At 52.2% G+C, this 19,876-nt stretch overlaps 1 long non-coding RNA gene across 1 annotated transcript in view; it reads right to left on the bottom strand.

Annotated features, from left to right (window-relative positions):
- Positions 1-19,456, bottom strand: part of LOC110479822 (uncharacterized) — a 52,370-nt gene extending 32,914 nt beyond the window's left edge. Inside the window, exons 1-2 of the long non-coding RNA XR_004148733.2 lie at positions 19,413-19,456; positions 4,567-4,717 (exon numbers count right to left, since the gene is read on the bottom strand). This is a non-coding gene — a long non-coding RNA (uncharacterized LOC110479822). The remainder of the gene's footprint in view (positions 1-4,566; positions 4,718-19,412) is intronic.
- Positions 19,457-19,876: the final 420 nt, after the last annotated feature.

Here is a 19,876-nt window from a genome sequence, read left to right on the forward strand (position 1 = left end):
TCCCAACCAACCACACAGGTAGGTACCAGGATGGGGAGGCCGAAGGTGGCATCACACTGCATGGGCACAGCAGTTCTGACCCAGTGGTAACAAGTGAAAAAAATCTCTTTTTCTTTCCAAAAAATGTCCTTGTTATAATTTCTTTCTCCTGGCGGCACCCTCCTGTGCACAAGAGCTTGGCCATGACATGGTGTAAGAGCAGGAAACTTCAATGCCCAGAGTTGCAAGAGCAGAAATGAGAGATAATTGCACTTCTTACAGCAGCACCAGCTTATCTTGGGGAAACTTTCCCTGCTAATGAGGCCATTCTGTTCATTCAGCAAGAGTTGAGAGGGCTGGTGCTGCTGCCAGCCCATCATGGGTGCAGGCAGAGGGCAGGTAGGGGTGGGAAAAGCAGCCCAGGAAACCATCCCCATGGTCCCAACCTCATCGCTTTGCAGCTTACTGGAACTCAGTTTTCCTCACCTGGCTTTAATTTATTTATCTTCAAAAACAACAACAACAAAAAAATAACATCCCACTATATCAGCTATTGCCTACTCTGCCTCCTCTTGCCTTTGGCTACATGCTGGTTTCAAGGCATCTCCTGGTAGAGCTGCACCTGCCATCCAGTCCTAGGCCTCTGCAAAGGATTTTCTTTCTGCATCGGTGCCCACACCCGTACAGGTCCTGGGGAGCTGTGGCTGGCACTGCCAGGGGCAGCTGGGGACAAGCCTCTGTGTTGATGAGTGCCAGCTGCTGAGCCTGGGCTGCGGCAGCTGGAGGCAGAGGTAGCGATTTGTGTACTCACCTGGAAAGGCAGCCATCCTCTCATCCCTTGCAGAGCTGCTGAGAAACCAGCTCCTGGCTTTTTTCCTAGGAGTGTAACATCACCATACTCCAGCTACTAGGAGCAGATGCAAAATCCCCTCTCCCTTGAGTCCGGAGAACCCCATGGCAGGGGCAGAGGTGAGACAGCTCTGCAGGAGAGCCAGTTTCCAGGAAAAATGCTTGGAAAGTGGCAGTTGCAGCCAGATCAGATTGCATCTCTTGTTTTGAAGGGAACCATGGGACAGTGCCTGCAGTGTGGCTCTGCTTTGGCACATCCCAGGCTGAGCTGCCAGCACCAGCCTTGCTCCTCGTTGGCATGCCAGGCACATGCATCCAGTGGCATGGGGCTGTTCTTCCTGCAATCTGTGTACCCAAGCAGCAGCACCAGGAAGGCTTGGAGAAGTACAGCAAGAGTGGAGAAAAGGAGGGAAGGGAAATAAAATCACAGCTGAGCACAGCACCACAGCTTAGGCTGCAAAGCCAAGGCTGGCAGTGTTGCTCCAGCTGCCTGCACGACCCTGACAAGCTTCAGGGAGGAAGAGGAAAGCCTCCAGTGGCAGCTGTGTGTGCTAACAGGGACAGGGGAAGTCAGGCAGGGGACAGAGGGGTGGGTGCCATTTGGGATGTGCCACCCCAGCAACAGAGAACACCAGATGGATCAGGTTGCTTTTACCTCTGTCTCAGCCCCAGAAAGGCAACTCACAACCCACACCTTCTTCAGACAGCATTTTGTGGGTCTTGGGTTTGTTCCCATGGGAGCACATGTGTAGGAAGAGGTGAACACCTCATGTCACTCCTCTGGGACCCAGCACGGGGCAGCAGGAGCAGGAGTAGGCTCTGCCTGTGCTCCCCAGAGGGAAGGGCAGCCAGCCTTGTTCTGCCAGGCAGAAGACACTACCAACACAAAGGCAGGCCCCCGAGATCACAGCGTGTGTATCTTGAGAGCTCAGAATAAATATTTAAAGGTGGAGGGGGAAAAAACCTGCTTGTGTCAGTGAGCAAGTTCTTTGTCTTTGCTCTGGGATTTGAGACAGAGACAGAAGAATGACAAAGGAGACACAGGTTTCATCAAATCATGGGCACATCAGAAGCGATGGCTTTCAGATGCCGGCTTTGCTGCAAGACAAATTCTCTCCCAGCCAGATGCCTGACAACCCTGACAGCCCTCGAGGACTGCAGGTCTGTGTTCCCTCAGACACATGGGGTTGCAGTGAGCCCACGTTCTTACACCTCTCCACTCCAGCCAGGGATGAGAGACAGGCTGTTCCCTAAATCCCTTTCCAAGCCAGTAAGAGCTGGTCCTGACCTGTGGGAACATGTGACTCCTCCTTGCCCTGTCCTGTGAGGATGTACAAGGTGATGGGCTCTGCATCACAGTGCTGGACAAATGTTCCCAAATCCCTGTCCCCACAGCAGAGCTCTGCCAGAGGAACAAACCGTGGCTCAGCTTTCTCAATGCCTCACATGAGCGATGGCTGGGGGGAAGGATGGGAGGTGACAGCTCTGCTCAGCTCCCAACAGCCCTGTGCTGGGCCATCGCTCAGAGGCAGTGGCCAGAGCAGCCACAGAGAACGGGATGTTCTGTATCACAAGGCTGTCCTTAGGATGCTTTTATTTCCAGAGAGAGCTCATTAGTTCTGGTTGTGCAGGAGTTCAGGGTTTTTTTCTCCCTGTTACCAAGAGCTGGAAAACTCCACTGAATAACATCTCTGAGCACGGGTGGAACAAAGACAGGGCATGGCAGGGAGAGGAGCAACTAAACCAGAGATAATCAAAGCTATTGCTGCAGACTCACATCACTTACAATCTCCATCTCCTTTGCATTTCCCAGCTGGACTGGTGTCTGCTTGCTCAGCCCCACTCACCACTGTGCCAGGCCTGCAGGGCTTGGCTCTGCTTGGCTCCAAGGGGGAAGAAGATGCAGAGGAGAGTTTGAGATGGCATGAACTGGGCTCAAGGCAGCCCACTGGATCAGATGGGATGCCAGGAGCTAAAGGGACTTGCAAATTCACTAGGCAAGAAGAAAGGCTGTATCTCTGGCACTGCCACAAGAGGGGTTTAATACAGAGACATCCTACCCAGGCACACTCCAGCTGTGATGCCTTGCAGCTGCAGCTGGTTGGAGTAGTCTGGAGCAGCTGCCTCCTTACCAAGCCCTGGTGCTCCTCTCCCATCACCACACAGTTCAGCACACACTGCAGGAGATGCAGCCAAGGAATCACGTACCAACAGCAGGAGATAAGCCACCTTCCCAGATATGATCACAGGCCCCTTTATCTCCTTAACCCTTATGCATTCACTTATCCATCCCAGATCTATTCCTCCTTATCTAAATTCTCCTCCTGTTCATTCCCATCTCTCACCACGGTTGGTCTCAGAGCATCGAGGCCTCTCCAGAAGCATGGAGGCAGCGGGAGGGCCTGATGCCCCAGGCAGCCACTCACCACAGCTAATGGGATGGGCTCTGATTGACTGGCCCCGGTGATTGAAAGTTAATAAACTGTTAAAAGCAGCCCTATAAATCACCCATGCAGGAAGTGACCTGGACAGGAGGCCTAACGAGTTAGCAGAGGTTTTATTTAAAAGCCATTTGTCTGAGAAGTGCAACACAAAGAGTCAAATAACTCTTAGGAAAACAGCAGTGATGGAGCTACTGGGAGGATTAGAGCTGGCTGGATATTTATAGCCTGGGGATGTCAGTCTTCCCAGTGCTAACTGGCTTGTGCTTTCCAGCTGGAGCATCCCAGCTGATCCCAGCTCCAGGTAGGGAGCTCCCAAAGTGAACCAGGACAAGGCACACCACAGCTCTGAGTCATACTTTTAGTTCTCTGAGTTCACTGTGATTTTCTCACAGACCTCTCAAAACAGGAATCTCATGCCCATGTCCATCCTGGGATAAGCTGGTAGCATCCTCATCTTCCTCCAGGCCTCAGCTCCCCTGCCCATGTGTGGGATCACACATGAAGAAGCTGCGTTTCTCATATGCTACTGACCACAGCTGACATCTCTTGTTTGCATGGAGAAGCTTGACAATAAGAGGCCCCAAAAATCTCAAACTCCAAAACCACCCCAGAAATCATGGGGTTTTTTTGTTTCTAATCCTGATTTCCACTCCTCTTCCATGAATACTGATTTTCTACCCATGAGCAGGGCAGCTGGGCCACATCAGCCTCAGCCCCTCCTCACTCTCCACCTGTACTTTTTTGATTTTGAAAAAAACCCTATTGCCAAGTGCAAGGAGCAGACAAAGGTGTTTCCCTGCGAGAGGGACTTGGCCCCCTCCCAAATGCCCTGCCCCAGCCATTCCTTACTCTCCCATGGCAGGAAACCTTCAACACCCTAAAGGCCTTTTACAGTTGGAAGGAAAGGTGGCTTGTGCTTGGGAGGCCTCCAGAGCATCATTAAGAGGAAAATTATACACAGTTATCATCAGAGGTACATCAGGGAAGCTGAGGCAGTCACAAGGCACCAGTCCCACCCAAGCCTGGTGCCTTGCAGCAGCAGAGTACTTTCTAAAACTATGAGCACATTCCAATGGGATACAGTCTGCAAGCAACAGGCTTCACCAGCAGCTACCCCGCCTTCAAAGTCACCTTTTAATTGCAAGAGATCTCACCCCCAAGCCAGCATCTTTCATCCCAGCAAGACGAGGGGGAGAGGAGTAGGTAGGAGATGCAAAGACACAGCAACAACCTGATTGCACTTGAATTTTCCAAGTGAAATTGGGTTGCCTTTGCTTTTCAGGGACATCCTTACCTTGGGAGGGATGCAGGAGGCTGGGTGCAGGTGCAGCCAGTTCTCCTGGCCAGCGATGAGCACCTTCCAGGGGAGCAGGGCAGCCTAAGAGTGCCGGGGGGCTGCGGCTGGGAGGCTGCTCCGGCGGCTCATGGCTCCCAGGCACAGGGGGCTGTGGGTGGGAAGGCACAGAAGGTGTCAGTCTGCAAACACACAGCCTCAAGCACACACCAAGAAAACCCAACCCCACAGCAAGGCTGACTTGAAAATTAGGAAGGTAAAGAACTTAATATATTGATATTTTTATGTATTGCTCTTATTTCCCCTGCTCCCCCATCATTAAAGAGAGCAAAGCAGTGGGATGTGCTTAGATCTGGACACTGAGCAGATGTGGATACCTGAAGAGGTCCAGCACCCACTAAGGGGCTGCTGCCAGGCACAGGGTGATTCTTGGGAGCAGTTTCCCAGAGGGTGTTATGTGCTTCCAGCATCACTAGTGGGGAAGGAGAGAAGGCACAAGCTCACCTGGACAAGCAGCCCCTGGCCCGTGCTGATGCACACAGCCGTGAGCATGGAAGGGAATGAACCCCCAGCACAAAAGGCCCAGCCAAAGGGTCTCACAAGACAAGGGGAGCTCTCTCCATTCCTCACTGGTCAAGGGGTTGCACTGGCACCTAGGAAATGCTAAAAGAAAGCAGATCCTTGACCCACTGATCTGTGATCACTACTCCCAAATTCAAAACTGAAAGGGAAGCGAGACTCTCTGCTGATGGAGGTGATACATCCACACATCCTCTAACCAGCTTCACCTTCATATGCAGCACTCTCCTCTCCAGCAAGAGTTTGATTTAATACATTTATTTAGTGGAGAGGTCCCCAAGGCAGAAATCACATTCTCTTTTTGCGTCTCAAACAGTTTTGAGCAGTCAGTGTTTAACAAATTAATAATAATGTGATGGCACTTTGAAAAATAGACTGTCCTGTCCTCAAAAAAGGGGCCATGTTTCCCAATTACTCCAAAGGGCACTGCTTCAGACCTTGCTGAGCAAATGGCATTTAGTTGCAGCCACCTTTTAAAGTCAATGATGTGATCCTGCTACGGCTGCAGTCACAGAACTGTTAGGGTTGAAAGGGACCTCTGGAGGTCACCTAGTCCAAGGCCCCTAATTAAAACAGACCCTTTAAAATTATTCAAGCACTATTACACATCTCCCAGATGACGGTATTAGTGAAAATACAATGAAATATTCCCCACCCGGCCTCAAGGAAGGTGAACAACGCCGGGGCGAGGGTCGGGCACAGCGGAGCGGAGCCCCCCGAGCCCGCAGGCGCCGCTGTCCCCCGCAGTGCCCATTGGTACCCAGGACCAAACTTCGGGCTGTGGGGGCCAAACCCATTCCCGCTGCTTCCCACCCACCCATCCACCGGTGACATCAAAGGCCACCACAGCTCATTCATCCCTGCAGGAACCCTTCCCATACTCACCCACGGAGGAAAAAGCAGCTGTGGGGTGCTCACCCATTCCCCCCATCCCGCAGCACATGCTGACCTGTGGGTGCAGTGTGGCAGTGTCCCTGTGCCCACGGGCTGGCCCTCACACCCACATGCACCATCCAGCGTGGGGCTCAGGCGTATCCCATCTCCACACTACACAGCGTGAGGGCAGGGGACAGGAGGGGTGGAAGCAAGTTTAAAAATACCTCTTAGGTATTTTTTAGCAGCCATCTCCTACCCAAGGTCTGCCATTCTACCCCAAGTTGGCAGCTAAGCTCAGCATCTCTCTGTCATGAAAAGTATTCACGAGGTTTGCGGTGGAGGCTGGCAAATATTTGCCAAGGATTCTTCCAAATCTCCAAGCCCGCCATGAGCTCGCTGCAAATTTGTTTGCTGATCGTGGTCCTTGCACTAATTTGCAAATGGAGAGCAAAGAAAAAGGCAGCTGTACAGTGTAGGGGAAGATGAGCAAGCAGGGTCCTATTCCATGGGGAAGGCAACTCCACCTACCCTAATGAGGGCTCATTAATTAACACCTGCAGCACTGGTGCAACACCCAGCTCCTGATGCTGTTTGTGGCCAGGGAAGTGATCTCTCGGCACAGGCAGCACCAGGGAATGGGAGGATGCTGCTGGGGATGGCAACAGCAGCACCTGCAGGCTGTAAGACCAGTGCTAGCCCCAGTCTGACCTGTGTGGCAAGTTACAAAGAGGTGCTGGGAAGGCATCCTCTCCCCTTCCCTGCTCCCTCCACAAAGCAGTTCCAATCAGAGCTTCTCCTGTGGCTTCCCCTCTGATTTTGGCACCTCACCAAGTTCCAGCCCAGGCCAAGCACATCGCTAATTAGCTGCACTAATTAATCACAGTTTCCATTGTTTATTCTTTTGTTCTCGCGCAAATGCCCATGCTGCCTTCTTTGTGAGCTGCCATGGCATTCATGGAGCACCAGCACAGCTGGTGGAGCTGACCCTAGGGAATGTGGGTCACTAGCTGCTGGGCTCATCACTAGAGACCAGAACAGAACCCATCCCTGGTCCTGCCGGAACGTGATTTAAAAGCCAAAGCCATCGATTCTGGCCTGAAACAGTACAAGATTCACAACCCCTCTCACTCCGTCAGCCTGGAATTGCTCATGCCAGCACAGCTCAGACCATATTTCTGAAACTTCCAGGAGGCCAGGAGCTGCTGGTGGGTCATTTAGTCCATTCCTCCTTTGGAACTGGGATTTACTATGCCCGAAGCACGCCCAGTCATCAAGCCTGGCCTCCAACATCTCCAGCAAAGCCAATTCTACAGCCTCCCTTGGCTCCCTGAGGCTGCTGCCACCACTGTCAGGGCACAGAGTGGGCTGCAGTTCACTTGCCACCATCCTTGATCCCTCCTGCAGCCATCAGTGCCACAGCCCATTCTTCCTCTCTGCAGCCACGGGGATGGCTGCCTGGCTGTCACTCCATCAGATCCCCCCCGGGAGACACCCCACACTTGCTCCCAGGAGTGAGCAGGGCAGCTGGAGCTGGCACACAGCCCCAGCACAGAGGCAGCCATGCATCCGCCTCTCCCGGCTAATCCCACCGAAATCCTGCCTTTGTGCTCATCGCAGCCACTGCCTGAGCATTAGGCACCCGCCGAGCCTGAGCTAATCTCCAGAAAGCTCCCTCACCCAGGGGGGTTCCCCTTCCCTGGGCAGCCCTGGTGCCCCAGAGGCACGGTGGGGGGACAGGAGGACATGCTGGCTGTGACTCCTTGCCAACACTGGCATGATGTGCTGGGAACGAACCCAACAACGACTCTGTTCACTCCCTCTTTTCAGGGATTTTTTTAACCAGGTATTCCTTGCAAAAAAAAAAAAAAAAAAAAAAAAAAAAAAAAAAAAGACACCAAGGGGACAAAAAAGAACTGTTAGTCCAAGGGAGTCTGTTGTTAAATACAGAGAAATCCAAGTCTGAAGTCCAACAGAGGCCAAGGTTTCTGGGCTTTGACACAGCTGACAAGCTAGAGCACAGTGAGAAAATACACACACAGAAATAGCCAGGCAGGATAAAGGATTTACTGCTCCTTTCACAGAAAACAAAAGAATAGGCTTAAACACTCCATTTAGGAGTGGTAAAAAAAAGAATATAAGAAAAGAAAGATAAAAACCAGATCTGCAGGAAGAATATTTGAGTACAGGATTACCAGGAGGTGAAGGAAAACCAGATCCTGCCTGTCCTGGGTGCAGCAGGGCAGCAGCATCCCCAGGGACTCTCTCCCAGGCCCAGCAGCAGTGTGTGTGCGCAATGAGCACACACACAAAATGCCCGGTGTCACCTCAGAGCCAGTCAGTTCCCTCTTGCCCCGGGTCAGAGCATCCCACCACAGCCCAAATTCTGGCACAGCCAGCTGTCATGCCAACCTCTGCACAGTCTCGCCTCTGGAGCGTTTCTCCTGTGCTGGTTCTGGCTGTAGGATTGCCCTCTTCACTCCAATCCCTCTCCAGGGTCCACTTCCCCATGGCCAGCCACCCCAGCTAATGAGGCTGGTGCTCCCTGCCTTTCAGACAGGCTTTTCCATGACAGGAAGGCTCCAGGCTCTTGGCTGCCCTCCCTTTCATAAGGAAGTTATCCCAGAACACCTCTTGGGACCTCAGCTGTGGAGGCCTGATGGAAAGAGAGCTAGGGCTGGCAGGGGCTTTGGAAACAGCTTCCTGCCATCATCTCTCCAGGTGTGTCCTCACTGAAGAGGAAAGTTTTCAGTTCTCTCTAAGTTTCCTCTAACTTGTGATGAAAGAGAAACTCTTTGGAGAAAAGACAGGAACCCAGTTTCCCTGATGAAAGTACCACAGTGGGATTTTTTGGGTTTCTTTTCTTTTTAGTAGCATCAACAGAACAGAGCTTCGCAACCAGGCAGGCAGAAGGTCTTACCCTTTCCATGGCAGGAGACCAAGTCTCCCAGCTGGAGACCAGGACAGAAACCACCCCTGGTCCTGCTGGGAAGTGAATTAAAAGCCAAAGCCATCAATTCTGGCCTGAAACAGCATGAGATTCACAAACCCACTCACTCCATCAGCCTGGAATTGCTCATGCCAGAGCAACTCAGACTGTCTGTGTGGAACTCCCAGGAGCCCAGGGGCTACTGGTGGGTCATTTAGTCCACTCCCCTTTTGGAAACTGGGATTTACTGTGCCTAAACCACACCCAACGGCTACGGTCAAGTCTGGGCTCCAACATCTCTGGCAAAGCCAATTCTACAACCTTCCTTGGCAGCTTACAAGCTGCTTAATTGTCCTGATAGCTATGCATTGAGAGTTTTTTTGTAAAAAGCAGCTGATTTCTCAGCAGCAACAAATACTTGGGAAAGCTTTCTGTCTGGCAAACTCTCTCTATTGTTCATCTCTTTCACATAAAATGTTCCTAATGAAGAGGAAAAGCAGGATCTTGGCTTCTTTCAAAACAATCTGAAATATTATATTAAAAACATGCACTGAGTGTTGACATATTTAGTGCATTGCTTTATAAAGCAAATTGCCCAAGCTCATTCAGAGCTTGACACCATTCAGACAACACAGAACTACATGACTGGGAGGATACCACTGCAAGAAGTACTACTCTGGGGAGCTGTGGAGCACCTTGGAGCAGCCAGACAGTCTTGACTCCATCCTAGTGAGAAGTGGAAGCCACCAGCATCATCCCAGAAGAGGGGGATGCACAAGTACCACTCAACATGCTAATGTGACAACTACAGCAGGTTTTGGACCGTGAATCGTCCCCACCCAAACCCTCAGCTCTTCATATAGGCATCTCCAAATATCCAAGGCTAGGAGGACATGGTATGTACAAGACTCTCAGAGCCTTGTACATACCATGTGTGGATGTGTACACGTGGAAACAAAGCTGTGGGAGCAAAGCTCAATGCCTCCCTAACACACCAAGCCAAATCCCTTGGAAGTAGGAAACTGGCTGTGGTGGCCAGCCACGTTTCTCTCCACACCTGGCATAGGCAGGGTCCCTACAGAGCCCCCTCCTCTCCTGCGGTGTCTTTGAAGTGCTGCGGGCTCTGCTGCAACAGGATTTTTCAGACATTAAACTGATGCTCAGAACACAAACAGACATAGAGAAAGCTTTCATTACAAGGCTGGTTCATGTCCAAGAGCAGCCCAGGGGCCAGCTAAGATAGGCAGTGGTGCTTTAACAGCCTCTCGCCAGAGGCCAGTGTGAGCTATGGCTCCCTGTGGACTCCCAGTCTGTGCCAGCACCGCACTCACTGTGCAGGAGCAGGGCAGGAGAAATGAGCAGGTTTTATGGCACATTGGCTCTCCTCCAGGGACCGAAAGCTTTGATGCTGACAAAGCCACTGCATCCTCTCCTGCTGTGAGGGTGCCCAGATAAGACATTTCTGGGTGCATCTGGAGATGCTGCTGGCCTCAGTAGGGACATCTCAGGGGTGATGACCAGCATGATCCCTAGCTGCTGTGGGTGGTGGTCCTGAGGGACCCCTCCAAGCACCTTAGGGGGTCTGAGCACAGGACAGGAAACACTGCAGCCATAGTGTGCATGGAGCATGTTCAGGTTCGTTTACCTCTCACCTAACTTCATCTGCAGCATGGGCAGCTGACACAAGGGCCTGGTTCCCTGGGACAGGTTGGTGCAGAACCAAAGACAACTGCTGCCCCATGCCAGAGTGACACTATAACTCCCCAAGGAGGGCACAGACCCTTGGAAACCTGGTGTGCCTCAACCTCCTTTGAGGTTGAGGCATACCAGGTCCCCAAACCATCCAGAAAGGTCCAGCAACCCCTCAAGACTTCCACTATCTCCAGCCCAGCTTGAGTTTATCAGCACCAGTGAGTGGACCAGCTCCCTGCAGCGAGATCCACTGAGCACAAGTTATCACAACATATCACAGAGACTGGGGCTCCTCCTCATTTATATTCCCCTCCAGCCACAGCCTTCAACATGGCTGAGGAAGGCAAGGCAAGACAAGGCCTACAGAGAATGCCTAAAGATTATTTCTCTTGGATTCCAATTTATTTTCCATCATTAATGTCTTTGAAAGCCCAACACGTCCTGCGGACAGAAAGAGCATGTTAAATGTGCGCGTGGTGGAGCTGCAAAACCGCGCTGAACACGTGCCTGGCACAGGTACCCATCCCACCAGGGAGATTGGCACGGCCAAGGGAAGGGCTTTGCTGCCAGAGCATCGCCCTTGCTCAGCAGCTCTGGTAGAAACCACATTTTCCCCCCAGAGAAGTCCCCACCGTGCACCACTCAAGCCCAGAAAAGCAAGAGCCTCATTTGGGAAAGTGGAGGTACCACCAGCCCCCAGTGCTGAGCACTGCACAGTGGCAGAGAGAAGGCAGGGCTGGGGGAGAGTGACTTGCATGAAGGATGAGAGGAGCTGGAGTCTTCTGTAATGGAGAGAAAATTGCTTTCGCCAACTATCTGCAGTTTTAAAGCAATTACATTTGGGGGGAAGCCGAGAGCCTGTCTGAGCGTTATGCGCGTGGCGGGCATGTTTTGAAATACAAGAACCAAGTCAGGAAAAAATAGAAAAAGAAAATGCCACTGAGAGGCACTGAGAGGATAAAGTATTTATAACTCGGGGAGGGGACAGATACTGGAAGCAACCAGACATCCCAGCAATGGGACAGCTGAGAGAGGAGGTGGGGCAGCTTGTTCCTATCAGTGGTCCCCTTCCCCTGAGAATGGGAAATCTTCCTTGGGAAGGATTTCCTCTGAAAACACAGCAGCTGAGTGCAACCTGGTCCAGCTGAAATAAATAAAATTTGTTCTAACTAAAACACTGCTCACCCTCCACTTCATCTGCTCATGCAGCAGGGACAGTAACAAAAGTCACTGCAGTGACATCAGGGTCAGGTCTCCATGGGCAGGGAACATGCTGCCCTCAGCCAAAACACGGAGCTGCCTTAATACTTCCCCTCACAGACCTGACCCAAAACCCAGTAAGCACCCAGCAGCAACCAGTTAAAGCCTTTTCAGAACCAGATTCAGCCTGGGAGGCAATAGCTTGATTTGGCCACAGATAAGAAGCTCCTTCAAGCTGTACTAAATACTGCTGATCTTCCCTGCAAGCCATCACCTTTCACCACCATCCTTCTCCTCTAATGGGCTGGAATTAAGAAGGATCCCAGGCCATAAACACATCTCCTCTAATGACCAAGGTGGCAGGGCCCGAGCTGCCCTGATCCCCAGAGCTGCTGCACTGACTGCTGCCGGCTCTGCTCAGACATCCAATTTATCAAGAGGATGTCCATTTTGCTTTCTGGCCACGCGCCTTCCCCTTGTCTTTATCTGCTCTGGGGACAAGTGTGGGAAGCGGAGAAGTGGCATCCAGGGCTGCTGGTGACAGAGTCCCTTTTCAAAGGATGTTGTTCAGCTGTTATTACCAACTCTCGCCAAGTGGAATTGAGACATGAAGTAGATTTGTGCCCAAGATAATGGCATTTATTAGACAAGCTATTGAGGAGAAAACAAAAGCTAACAGTGGAGAGCCACTAAGAGCAATGCCTAAAGAGAATCCATCACGAATACAAAGAGAAGAAGCGCTAATAGTTAGTGCTTCCCATCGATGATTTGAAACCTCAAGCAGTCCCTTAACGACTCCAGGACAGTGAAGGTTAGTGGCACCCAGCAAGAGGTGACAAACAGCACTAAGGCATCCACGCCCTCAAACAAAGCAGCATCCAACCCCTTCTGCTCTGGTCAGATGTGGCTGAGCATCTCTGCCCCAGGGTGGCAGCTCTCAGCTTGTCCGACCCTTCTCCTCACGTGTATCAGCATCACGTAACACCTATACGACACAACACCTATGCTATATGCTCCTAAGGCACACAAGGATGCTCCAGAGCAAGGATCCCAGGAGGACTGCCCCACACATCCTGACCTCAGCAGGATGGCAAGGAAGGAGAATTCCATCTCTGCGTGCCCCTGCAGCAACCAGACAGACCCCTTTTGGTAAAGCCCCCTGGGAAATGCCTTGAAAATCATTGTCCATCTAGATTTTCCTGTTGGAGACCATCCCCTTTTTTCCTCACCAAAGGAGACATGCTCCTACAAAACCTTCCAATAAAAAAATGCATTTTTAATGGGAATGAAAGTCTTCCATAGGATCTTCACTGGCATGTTGGTTCACTGCCAGCCAGCCCAAGCCCCTGGTGAGATTAGCTGGAACCTGGCACAATGCTCACACTCTGAGGCACAGCTGAGATCTTTGGGAAAATGCAACAGAGATCATGGCTGCTAAACAACGGCTTGTCTGGGTATTTGACAGATGTCTACTTTCCAATTTCCAGCCCAGACAAACAATATAGGAAGCCCCCAAATCTGCAGCTTTGAGATCACCAATTGAGGCTAGCCCAAAGAGATCACCAATTTCACACTCTTCATCCCGACCCTCCTCTCCTTTGCTCAAGGGCCCAGCTGGGGCAGCAGCACAGGGTGATGTGGAGGAGGGTGAGCCAGGCAAGAGCATGAGGGCATCCACACAGCCCAGAAGCTCCTGAGAAATTTATTGCTTGTGACACGCTGTCAAAGTGAGGCGCGTCTCATTAGTCAGAACCGAGGCAAATGAGAAGGCTCCTTAGCCAATTAAAAATTAAATAAATATGGAAAGGAAGCTCCATGGGGCTCACCACCTCCCATTCGGCCTTGCTGGCAAGTGGGAAACCCAAGGCAAGATGTAACTCAAGTCTGAGTCACAGCTTCGTCCCTTCCCAAGATGGTGAATTCCCCACTTCCAGTGAGCAGCTGGGAGCAGCCAGTGATCACAGTGATCCAGCCTGGCTGGATCTGGCACAGCCAGATGGAAAACAACAAGCTTGAGGAGCCACACCTGACACTCAGGGAGTTGGAAAAGGAAAGACTTTCCTTCACAGTCCCTGGAGCGTTTTGTTTCCCAGCTCTTGAAAAAGAGCTCATTGACTCCTCTTAGTGTCATTCTCTGCTAAAAATTTCTATTTTTAACAGCTTTTCTTTTTAAAATGACGTAGTTTTCCTTTGAGGGTTAAGCTGAGAAGGCACATGACTTTTTTTGTTGGTTTTTCTTTGTTTTTTTCCTCCAAGATTTATCATCCATTGGAGCAGAGGGCATTACAACTCTTCTCCACCTTGACAGCAACAACAACCCTCTGGAGTTTTACACTGCCCTCCTCCATGCCTCCTTGCAGCATGGAGGAGTGGGACAGCCCATCCCAGACCTCCAGACACAGGTGAAGGGACCATTTTGAGCAGGTACTACAGGGCACACTTCAGTTTCCCCATCATGAGCCAGCATGAAATTTTACAAGAGCACAGAGGTGCCTGTTAGCAGCAAACTTCCCAGCTCACCACATTCCAAATGGGTGCTGGAGGAACCTGAGAGCTGCAGACAGACACATGGGTGTTGGATGGATTGGTGGGGGCACCTAGGCAGAAAACAGGTCTAACCTCCCAGGGGAGGCATCCTGAGAAGAGCTCTCTCTCCTCCACCCATACAAGGAGGGATAGACCCCAGGCCCAAAGGATGCCATGCCCAGGAGAGACCCCAGCCCAGGGCAGACAGGGACACCCCCTCTTCCCACAGCACTCCCAAAATACACACTTTAAAAAACAGCACAGACCTGAAACATGAGCCCAGCCCAGCAGCATTTCCCAAATCAAACAATAAACAAGGAGCCGTTTGTTGCAGGTTTCCCTTACACTGCAGGTCCAGATTAATCCCCACAGTAAACACAAAGGAAGAAAACCACCCTGAGGGAGATGCTGTCTGTTTAAAGGCACGAATGGATGGTAAAAGTAGACAAAGAAGCCGAGCAGAGGCATAGCAAATTTGGGAGCAGGAGGGGAGAGGGGAGAAGCCCATGGGCTCTGGTGTGGGAAGGAAGAGCAATGGGAATTCTGCCAGCCATGCCCAGCAGCCCCTAACCCCTGGAGCCATCCTACAGTCCTTGCAGGATCTGTCACCCTGGCAGGAGGGGGCATCCCCTCACCACCCCTAAAACATCCCAGCCCAAACAAGCTCTTCCCTCCTAGCAGACTCCAAGGTCAGGCAAGTTGTTTTGGGGCACTCAGGGCACAGGCTCTGCGGGAATGGTCAGACAGCAAAACAACACTTCCTCTTATGGAAAAGGGCCATGACCCTGGAACTAACCCCCTGTGCCCAGGGACTAATGCTGCACAAGGCTGGTTTAACAAGAAATGGACATTTGAAGCTTAACAGCTCCTGCCAGCAGATTCCCCCCTCTCTTCCTACTGATGCTGCTTCCCATACGGCACACCCAGATAATTAATTACAGAGCACAATCCAATCAGTCAGGCCATCCCATTGCAGTTAAAGGCATTTAAGAGATAATGCCATGAAACTCCAGATGGACTGGCCTGACCCCAGACTCTGACACCACTGGGTGCTCAGGCGATGCTGTCACTCCAGCTGATGTCCCAGGTTCAAACATGCTGGAAAAAACCTTCAGCCTTGCAGTGCTCCCTGTGGGCTGGGTCTGTGAGTCCCTACTGACTTTACCAAGAGATGCACTGTCCTGGTCCACTGGCACTTTGCCCCAGGGCGACCTGGGCTTGCTGCTGCCCATGAAGCACACACCAGCCTGGCTCAACACAAGCACCAGTGAGAGAGATGCCACCTGCCCTACTTCTGGCTCTGAGTTTACTTTCAGCATGGCAGAAGGACAGATCTGAAGGCCAGATGCCAGCCCATCTTCTCCCCACTGCTGCTACACACACCCCACATAGTCAGCTTCAGCAGTGGCTGTCTCGGGGTATGGTGCACCACTGATGCCTATGTGCCGGGACAGCCTGATCCCTGCACACCTCACCATACACCATCCACCTCCCCAGCACACCAATACAGAGAGAGGACGGCCTCTGTTCACCAGCAGCAGGGACTGGCCTCACTGGAGAGGAGCTTTGGTGGCAAGTGGATGTAGGAGAGTGGCTAAAGTGATGGGATGCTGTACTACCAGCCTTTATTGTTCTTACCGTTGGCACTGATGTGCTCATCTGCAGATAGGATGTTCTCAGCTTTGCAGGGATGGCCTAAATCTCCTCCCTGGGCTAAAAGTGTGGTTGTTCTCCCTTCTCAGCACTTCATTTCTTGGTTGAAGTTATCAGACCCCTTTGACAAAGGTGCATTACCTTGCAAAGCTTGCATTAGCTCAGCCCATTTGGTCCTGAATGAGCCACTGTCCTTTGCAAAGCCCCAGCAAGAGGTTCATTCAGTGGGTGTCCTCTGTAACCATAAGCAGCCTTTGTTTCTTCATCACACCCATCCTGAAGCCCAGCCCCATCCATGTATGGCTGGGATCCCTGCTGATTGCCAAGCTGCTCACTGTAAAGGTATTAAAGGGAAAACCCATGGTGCCAGATCCTGAGCATACTCCCAAGGACTCAGTGTGGTTATGCTGCTCTGTGCTAGCTGTGTCCCAACCCTGATGTTTGATGATTAAAGTGGCTGATTCTGTGATTTACTGATCCTACCCTTGGTTAGTTTTGCCTACCCAGAGTGAGGATAAGCTCTTGGATTTGCAAACATTTTGAGGATTGTGGTTTTAATTTTTTTTTCCCCTTATTGTGTGTGCAAGCATCAAAAGCTCTTACACCTTGATCCAAAGCCCAAGTCAAGGCGGGGGATATATATCAAGTCTAAATATGTTCCTGTCACAGGTGGCACCAAAAGATTGTTGGAATTGAAATGAGGGTTCTGCTCATACTTGGTCCAGCCCATCTCCCAGATGCTTGACCTCCAAGGAGAAGTGAGGAGGAGCCTCTGCTCCTCAGTCTTACCTGGAAAATGCCTTTGTCAGAGACTTAGGCACAGTTAACTATGACAAAGGACAGAAAGCCTCCTCTCAGAGCTGCCCTCCCTCAAGCCACCACTAGCCAGATGCCCAGCACTCCTGCATGAGGGCCAGCCCCACACAGGTCACAGCACCAGGAGTATCCATAAGGTTTTCACCCAAGCAACAGCCAGCAAGTTTCACTAATGCAGATTTACAAAGGCAGGATGTGACTCTGGCAGGACAGGAGCGTGGCTACAAGCAAATGGCAACATTCACCAAGCACAAGCATGAAGGGAATGATGCCAAAATGACATTTAACAACTGGGTCATCCTGAAAACATAATCTCAGCGCAACTACAAAACTCACTATGTTTACTGAATGTCCTCTCACAGTGTCCGAAAAAGACACCAGCAATTAGCAAGGAGGACTAGAACATGATTGCTGTAGATGAGACAGGACCAACCCCAGACCTCTAATGCCAACTGCTGTTTTGTGCTTGTAGAAACTGCATGAGGGCTGGCTTGTTGCACCCAGCACTGAAATGAAGCACAGCTAAGTCATTATGTTGGACCCTAAAACAAGGAACCTAACTACAATAGCACAACACCATGACTTCACCAGAAAATCAGGATACCACGTCCCCTCCAAGGAGCCAGAAGAGATGGAGGCATGGTTTCTTTACAACATGTGTCCCATGGTCCCCAGGGAATGAGCACAGAGAAAAGCTCAGCATATCTAGATAAAAAATAAAATAAAATAAAATAAAATAAAATAAAATAAAATAAAATAAAATACCAAAACATTCTTCTTCCTTGTGCTGGAGTGTCCCACACCAGACTGATTACAGGGTCTGGACATAGGTCTCATTCTGTGGTAGCCATATGGACATTGTGGAATGCCACAGCAGGAGGAGGTTATGCTTTCTGATCCAAATCTGGCTCCAGGGGCCAACAATCATGGCATGCATTGGATGGGAGATGAGGAGATGAGGAGACAGATGCTCTGTGCACCCAGTACTGCAGCCCAGGCAGGGTGGAGACAGCTCCCTGGGAGTGAAATGCCCATGCCAGAGCTGCTTGGTGAGGGAAGGGGCTTTTCTCCATGGATTCAAATGGAAACTTGAGAGCTTGAAAGCTCCTGTAACCATTTCAGGGATTTTGGCAGGAGGAGGAAGGAGAAGCTGTTCCATAAACCCTGAGGCCATCGCACCTCACTTGCCCAGGAGACAGCCCCAGAGTGCCCTGATTCTGGAGTATTCACATTCTCAGCTCTTACATGCCCCATTAAACAGGGCACATCTCCCAGTGGCCCTGCAAGGACTCTCATGGGAACAGACTGAAAAGCTGAGAAACCGAGTGAGACTGAAAACATCAGCACCTCGCAGGTCGCAGGATGGCATGGACTTGAGGTTGTGCTACCAGCCTGGAGCATCCTCTCTGCTCCAAGCCCACAAAACAATGCACCAGAGAAAGTTCCTAGCCTTCAGCATCCATCTTCCCTTCCCACAGCTGCAGCAGTAGGATCACTGCTGGAGCCTGCACCATCCCATTTTCTGTACCCTGGTATGAACCCTTCCAATTAAACCACTGAACTGTTCCCAGCTCAGCCTCCCATGCATGAAAACGTTCTGTTATTTTGCACCTGCCAAGAGCTGTGTCCCAGCAGATCTATCTTGAACTGACACTTGAGGATAATTAAACCTCTCTCTCCTCCACTGGCAGCGCAGCAGATAAAAGGAGAGCCCTGGGGCCCTCGAGTCGCTGTTGTGGTGGATTGCCCCTGTACAAGTCGAGGAACATGAGATGAGACTCAGTTTCTCAATAGAGACATGGGCAAGGGAGCAGGGGGCCAGCTTGGCAATTTGCCCTAATTTAGCAGGGGAGCAAGATGTCAGGAGCATGCAGGCAGCTCCCCTAGCCGGGCAGATCCTCTGATGAACAGAGAGCTGGAAACAAAGTGCCTGGCTGGGATCAAATCGAACCCTGATGTTGCTAAACCTGGGGTATCATCCATCATGGAGCAAGCAGTCCCTGGGGACCCAGCTGTAATGTTCCAGGCACCCTTGTCATCTCCTCGAGCTTTAGTCCGAGCAAGAACTGGCTCCCATCGCCCCCACCAGCACCACTGGGGGCCAGGTGCCCACAGCATCAGCCCAAAGTTGGCTGGTTCCGGGGAGCAGGCGGCAAGATGGGAACCTGTCACCTCACACCACACTCTGCCTATCTCCCGCGCCAGCTGCCTGAGGTTGCTGGATGCATCCAACCTCAAAGCCGAGCTTCGATCGGGGTGGTTTTGAGGTTGGCACTGAGCACCTGCCCGAGCTGGGCCTCCAGCCCCTCGGGGCACTGGGGGGGGGCCCAAAGCACGGCGACCCTGTCTCTGCCTGCCCTGCAGAGCTCTTCGCGCCGGGAGAGCCCTTCACTCCGCGGGGGGACCCTTCCCTCAGCTCAGCCCCGCTGCGCGGTGATCGAGTCCCGCTTGCCGAGTGATGCGCTGCAGAGCCGCAGGTCCCCAGGGACTATGGGTGTCCCCCCCGCCTTCGGGAGGATGGATGCTCTCCCCCCACAAACCCCATTCCTGTGCCCCCGGTTCCCTCCGCCGCCGTTACCTGCGCGGGCTGGGGCGGCGGCCGGGCGGGACGCGCCGCGCTGCAGCTGGGCTCGGCTCCCCGGGGCTCGGCGCATCCTCCGCCGCTCGGGAGGGCTCGGCCGGGCTCCCTCGCCCCGCTCCCCGCCGCTCTCCGCCTTCCTCCGCGTTCCTCTCCCTCTCACCCGCATACCCCGGGGCTGGCGGCTGCTGCCGGGCTCCGCTCGCCGCCGCGGCGCCGGCCACCTCCCGCAGCAGCCGCCGCCGAACCGAGGCGCCGCGCCCCCCGCCCGCCCCCGCCTCCTCCCCGCTCCCGGCCCCGGGATTGCTTTAAAGGGAGAGCGCCTGCATAGAGGGAGCGCGGCTTGACATCCCCTCCAAAATGCACCGCACCCCCTGGAGCTCTCCATCACTCCCTGGGCGGCTGGGTGTGCCATGAGGATGAGTCCCAACAGCTGGACCCAGTGATGGCCCTCGTCCACCCTG

Source organism: Lonchura striata, chromosome 11, assembly GCF_046129695.1.
Source record: "Lonchura striata isolate bLonStr1 chromosome 11, bLonStr1.mat, whole genome shotgun sequence".
In the NCBI taxonomy this organism is placed as follows: Eukaryota; Metazoa; Chordata; class Aves; order Passeriformes; family Estrildidae; genus Lonchura; species Lonchura striata.